Source organism: Rhincodon typus, chromosome 4 (genome assembly GCF_021869965.1).
Source record: "Rhincodon typus isolate 14 chromosome 4, sRhiTyp1.1, whole genome shotgun sequence".
Taxonomy (NCBI): Eukaryota; Metazoa; Chordata; class Chondrichthyes; order Orectolobiformes; family Rhincodontidae; genus Rhincodon; species Rhincodon typus.
This window is the reverse complement of record NC_063335.1, coordinates 87666210-87672436: the sequence shown is the minus strand read 5'-3', so window position 1 is coordinate 87672436 and position 6227 is coordinate 87666210. Positions and strand designations below refer to the sequence as shown.

The following is a 6227-nucleotide window of genomic DNA, read 5'->3' as shown; positions in this document are numbered from 1 at the left end:
GACTGAGAGCATCTTTCCTTACGCAACGTTAATGTGGTTTTAGGTTTTTGGCAGGATGTCAGGCTAGATACCAAGAGATTCAATGTTTTATAAATAGACCTGGCAAAGTAGGCAATATGTACAAGCAGATCAGATTGACATTATTTCATTTGCAACATGTGACTAAGCCAGCATGGAACAATAAAACAACAGTGAAAGAAATATACCGTAACTGAACCATATGTTCGTGAATGACTTTATTTGTACAAAGTGAACTTAGATACTGCTTATTTGAAAGATCTTGAAAGCCTTTATGTCAATGTATGTGTAAATATAAATATGTTTGTTCTTCTATTTACATTTTCGATATTAACGGCATGCTCAGAGTATACCTTAGTTAAAGATCTGTGCTAGAAGCCTGAAGAAAGTTCATCAGTTGCTGTGATGCAACATAACATAATATGTTGCTATGAGAGGAAACTTAATGTTCAAGAGGAGCAAGCTTCAAAAGGGAAAGTTTTTTTTCATTCTTAGCTTCTTTTATATTTATATCTGCAATTAGTCACATTTCAGAAGATGAGCAGCCTTCTTAATTTGTTTTTTTCAGATGGAAATGAAGACACATTCATAATCTGAATAAGATCACTACATTCAATAAACTGTACAACCTTTATTTCTGTAATTTCCTCAAAGAAGGCAAAGGGACAACCACATAAAACCCTTGCACGTATGTTGTTAATTGTACCAAGTAAATAGAAGTACATGTAACATAAAGACATGTGAAGCCTCTAAAAAGAAACGCATGTAAGGATATTTTTGTCTTTTTGGTGATGGTTTTGTTTGAAGTTGTTTTCTAAGGAAATGAGCGGGTTTGTGGTGAAAGCAGTTTTATTTTCATCAGATTTTTTAAAAATTTATCCAAAAGAGAACCAAATTTCAAAGAAGGAAATTTAGTGCCTAGCCAAGATTGGGAGAAAGTAAATTATTGAATTTTGGTTAGTACCTCAGGTCGCTTTTGCTAATAAACATAAACAAAACTGAGTCAACATAGTTTAATATGTAAAGAAACAGCGAAATTTGTCTCAGGATTCCTCAGCAATAGCATTTTCATCTATATAATTTCAAACTCTTTGAACTTGATTGCTGCTGCAACTCCTGGTATCTCATGGGTGTATTGAGATGACATTTTTAAAAATGAACTGCACGAGTTTTCTTTTCATGGGAAATTAAATTTCAATGTTTATAATTTGTCTTTACAGGAAATGTGGAGTCAAAACCTCACCCACAAAGAATGGTGAGAATGTGCAGATTGATGAAAGACAAGCTGCAATAATTTTCAAGTACAAAGTTAGAAAATGTGAGCTTTTTTAAATTGCTTCAACTATTTTCAGAAATAAATTATTATGAAAAAGATATTAATTTATGATGTTTAAAAGGAAGTTATTCAATAAAATGAACAATCTTGTTTTAAAAACATGGCTTCTACATTGGCAGGAGACAAAGAAAAATGTTACATTCTCTGAAGGTTGAGTGGATACATGTCTGTTATAAAAGTCCATAAAAATATAAGGTTTGGTTCCTTTGCGGTACTGAAGTGGCTAGTTTCAGCTGAAGGCACAGAAAGGGTAATGATAATATTACAACTTGCTTCAACTATTCCAAACCAGAGAAGGAGAAAAGCAGGCATAGTTCCGATTAACTGTTGACAATTCAATAATCCCTGTTGACATGTTGATATAAAGATAAAGGCACCGTTTTTTTCAGGTAAGAGAATCCCATGGTCAAATGGCCTTCCAAAAATCATTGGCACTGAGTTTTGTGGAGTCGGGTTGAGTCTGAGGCCATTGAACAATGGAATTACCACTTCTAAATACAACACTTTTTGTTGTTCTGAGAACCCATATCCTGTGTTATCACTTAATATGGTCTGAGAGAATGTCTGAGACCTAATAGAATAAGGGAACAGATGACGAATGTATTATTTAAGGATTATTTGGGCTGGAATTGGTTAGATAAACATGGTTGAGCTAGTTATCAGAGAGATGTGAGTTTTATGGAGTATGGTTAGCAAAAATAAAGCTCTCGCTAAAAGTGTGGAGGTGGACTCAGTTTAAGCGAAGTTATCTTCCAGAGTATAACAGTGGTAACAGGGGATAGTTGAGCCAAAATGTGAAATTTTGGAGTCTGCTTATCCACTTATTTCTATAAATGAGCCTTATGAACAATGGAAGAGTTAAGTTACAATGTAAAAACCGTAACTGGAAAAGATCAGAGTTAATGTTTCGGGTCCAGTGACCTTTCTTCAGAACAGGAAGGGTTCTGAGGAAGGGCCACCAGACCCGAAACGTTAGCTCTGATGTTTTTCTTCACAGATGCTGCCAGACCTGCTGAGCATTTTCAGCAACTAATGTTTTTGTTCCTAAGTTACAATGTACCTGGGTTACTTCATTATCAAAGAGGTAGCAAAGTATAGCTTTTAGGACTTTCGTTAGCATGCAGACGCACAGCTCTTATGAATATGGAACTGGATGATTTGAACATGGATGAAGATTTAGATAGTTTATTAACTTTCACGGATAAAATTTATCAAAGATATGATTTATTGACTGATTATGAGGCATTGTGAGATTTTGACAAATTAAGAAAGATCAAGGATAGTACCATGGAAAAGTACATAATGGAATTCAGTAGGTTTTATGCAAGAGTGCACAATTTCATTTGGAATCTATGCTGGAATTTAAATTATTGGACTGTCCCAAAGTATCAAGTATGGGCAGACATCTAGTTTGGATGAGAATTAAGTTTGCAGATAAACATTTGCTGCTCAAATAAGCTTCAGAAGGACAAAAAAATTCCTAGAAAAGCATTCTTTTCCAACAGTGTCCATAGCACAAAGGTGGCAATTAGCAATATGTCAGAAAATAGAAGACCGAATATTAACAAATTGGCAAGATTGTCTCGATACTGGTTACAGTATGATAGGAGAAATGTAGCGAATTGAAATTAAAACAGAAATTCAATTGGTAATTGTTTTAGGTGTGATTCCAAGTACAGGGACTGCTCCAGGTGACATGATAAAGTATTCAAAACTAAACATCAAACGGATGATTTGGAGGAAGAAACTGGATATAGTTCAAAGAGAGGGCATTGTATTGGCCACAAGAAGTTTCAGTCCAGTGAAGAATGCACTGGCGTCAGTATCATTCAATTACGCCATATTAGATAGTGGATACACATCAACTGTACCTGTATGTGGAATAGACCAATTAATGTCACCCAGACTGTTGGAACCAATAAGGATCAATACAACGTTAAAGATTTTGAGAGTTCCTCTGGTTCAGATTTGGTAATGATAACACATTAAAATCCTTGAAAGGAGTGGTAATTCTTCGTAAAATAGACAGAATCAATTGTTTTCATTAGCATGAATGCAGTGTCCCATGAAAAACCATTGTTATTAAGTCAGCCTTCGATGAAGATTGCGCAGAGACAAAGCTGGATTAAAATCCTGGATCTGTCTCCTTAAGAGCATAGTGGGGGCTATCTACAGCAGATAGACTACAGTGGTTCAAGAAGGCAGCTCACCATCTTCTTCTCAAGAGTAACTATGGATGAGCAATAAATGCTGGCCCAGCCAACAACATATACTTCCCATAAATTAATTAAACAAAAGATGAAACTAGATATAGAAAACAGCAGTGCTACAGCATTTGGACTAACTTTAAATTTGCAATTTACACAACTGGGACACTGTTGTATTACTTTAATTGAACATAATAACTGCATCAAAAGTATTAAAGAAGTGTTCTTGATATCAGGGGATAAAAATTTGGAAAACTAAAAGTCAGTTGTGTTTGAATTACATTGGCAATTTGAAAACCGAAAGAACTGTGGATGCTGTAAATCAGGAACAAAAACAGAAGTTGCTGGAAAAGCTCAGCAGGTCTGGCAGCATCTGTGGAGAAAAAATCAAAGTTAATGTTTCGGGTCCGGTGACCCTTCCTCAGAACAGTACAGCAGATAGACCACAGTGGTTCAAGGTTCAGTGGTTCTGAGGAAGGGTCACCGGACCTGAAACATTAACTTTGATTTTTTCTCCACAGTTGCTGCCAGACCTGCTGAGCTTTTCCAGCAACTTCTGTTTTTGTACATTGGCAATTTACCCATCCATCCTTTCAAAGGTTAAATTTTTAGTAAAAATTGCAGGAATAAGGGATGGGGGTTATGATAAGCTTATGCAAGAGTTAAGTGATAGATCTGAGATTTATAGGAAATATTAAAGCACACCAACAAGGTCTATAGCAATTTTGTTCTTAGTAGGAGATTTCAATGAGGTATTGACTATGGATTTATAGATTTGGGATAAAGAAAACGAACGATTTTCATGTTATATTTTGGAGATTTGTTATTCATATTTTGTCAGTTAGCATTAATATTAAAGATAAGCTATTATTAAAGATAAGAAAATAATTTTGAATAGGGAATGGAAAGTGAATAGTGACTGGACTTGAGCTGCCAACAAATCATCTTACTGATAATGGGGGAGGGAGTGTTGGCTAACAATGAATTTAGAAATATGTACATAAAAATGAACATAATATTTATGAATAAAAAGTCACTTTAGCAATGAATTGTGTGTAAAGGACCATACAGTGGTAGGCAAAACAGTTCACAAAATTTTGGCAGATCAGCCAAATGTAAATTATTGTTTGAGCTAGTGTGGACTGAATATGCTGAGAATTTGTTGCAGATGGTAGGAGGATATAATCCCCATCAGTTTATTTGTGGTAGGGATCCTAAAAACTCCATCGGCAATAAGTGCTTATTCCCCAGCTTGGGAAGAGGTTATAATTAGTCTTACTTTTTCAGATCATTTGAATGCACTGCACCCAGTCAGAAAGGCTTTTATTAAAGTCAAAGCCTCAAAGATTTCGGCAAGCCTTAACTTATATTAAGGCCATAAAGACCCAGTCTTAACCAGGGAGATATAAGAGAGAGGGGCTTTAAAGAATGGGGAGACAAGGTTATTGGTAAAGATAGAAAAGTAATAATTACACAGGACAGAAATCAGATTGTTCAGTTATACTCTAAAGGTGCTTGCTATGGATGACAAACGTTCAGATTCTGAAGAAGCTATAGAAAATAAGAAGGATTAAGGTACTTTTCATATCCAAATGTCACACAGCTATGAGGCTCAAACTGCAATTGACAGTTTGTCTGATGATGGATCGATCAGTTCTGATGATCAATATGAGGCCATACTGAAGTTGAATATTTATAACAAGGGTCTAGTCAATAGAGAAATGTGATTACTTCAAGTAGAGCGGGGAAGGTCACTGGAAATTATAAAAGCTGGACAAATGTATAGGATGATGGATAGGAGGTTAGAACTATGGATTGGAAACATGAAAATATGAAGTACAAAAATGGAAGGCAAAAAAACATGGTGTAAGCTGAAACAGTGGTTCTGGGAATGAACATGGCCCTAGAAAACAATCACAAAATGTTAAAAGAAATCCTCTTAATAGGAATGGGAGTAGCAGAGTAGAGATGGATTGAAGAGTTAGAGGGTGTAGTTTAACAAGGACAAGAAATACAGTATAAACCAGGAGTACGATCAGGTTAGAAACCAGAGATCAGGAAGTCTTAGTGTTCATGAACAAACCAGAAGACAAGCTAATAAAAGATGTTAAACAACGAGAATTACAAAGCTGGAGGTATTTTGGGCTATACAAAGAGGTGCCAAATAGGGGACAAGTAGGCCTACTACATAGGTAGAAATGAACAAAAACAAGGGATCTTCTGAGGGGATTATAAGGCTGAAGCAAGGATAGTGACTCAAGATTTAAAAATAAATCCAGAGACCAAAATATAAGAGCAGATTAAGGCAAAAAAGCTTTTAATTTTTTTTGGCTTTGTTAGGAACAATGGTTCTGAATGGAGATCAATTGACAGTAAAGCTTCTGTCAAGAGATGAGCTCAAGAGGGAGATCTTTCTTCGCCCTCCAAAGAAGGCAACAAATACAGTGGGGACACTCTGGAAATGAAATAAATATGTACATGGCTGAAATGATGTCTCTGGAGTTTGATTCTTCTCAGTATGATCGATCTTATTAATATTGGCCTGTCTTCAGTTAAAAGACAAACCCTGGTATGTTGTGCTGTTATGAGAGGCAGCTTTCAGGCATCTTTATGATACTTGTAGATGATTTATTCTGTGGAGTGGGAGCACAATGTGAAATTGTAAA

At 35.6% G+C, this 6227-nt stretch overlaps 1 long non-coding RNA gene across 1 annotated transcript; it reads left to right on the top strand.

The window, feature by feature from the left end:
- Positions 1–605: 605 nt before the first annotated feature.
- LOC125482900 lies at positions 606–6011 on the top strand. The gene is made up of 3 exons (XR_007261889.1): positions 606–706; positions 1239–1336; positions 5902–6011. It is a non-coding gene; the product is annotated as an uncharacterized LOC125482900 (long non-coding RNA).
- The last annotated feature ends 216 nt before the right edge of the window (positions 6012–6227 follow it).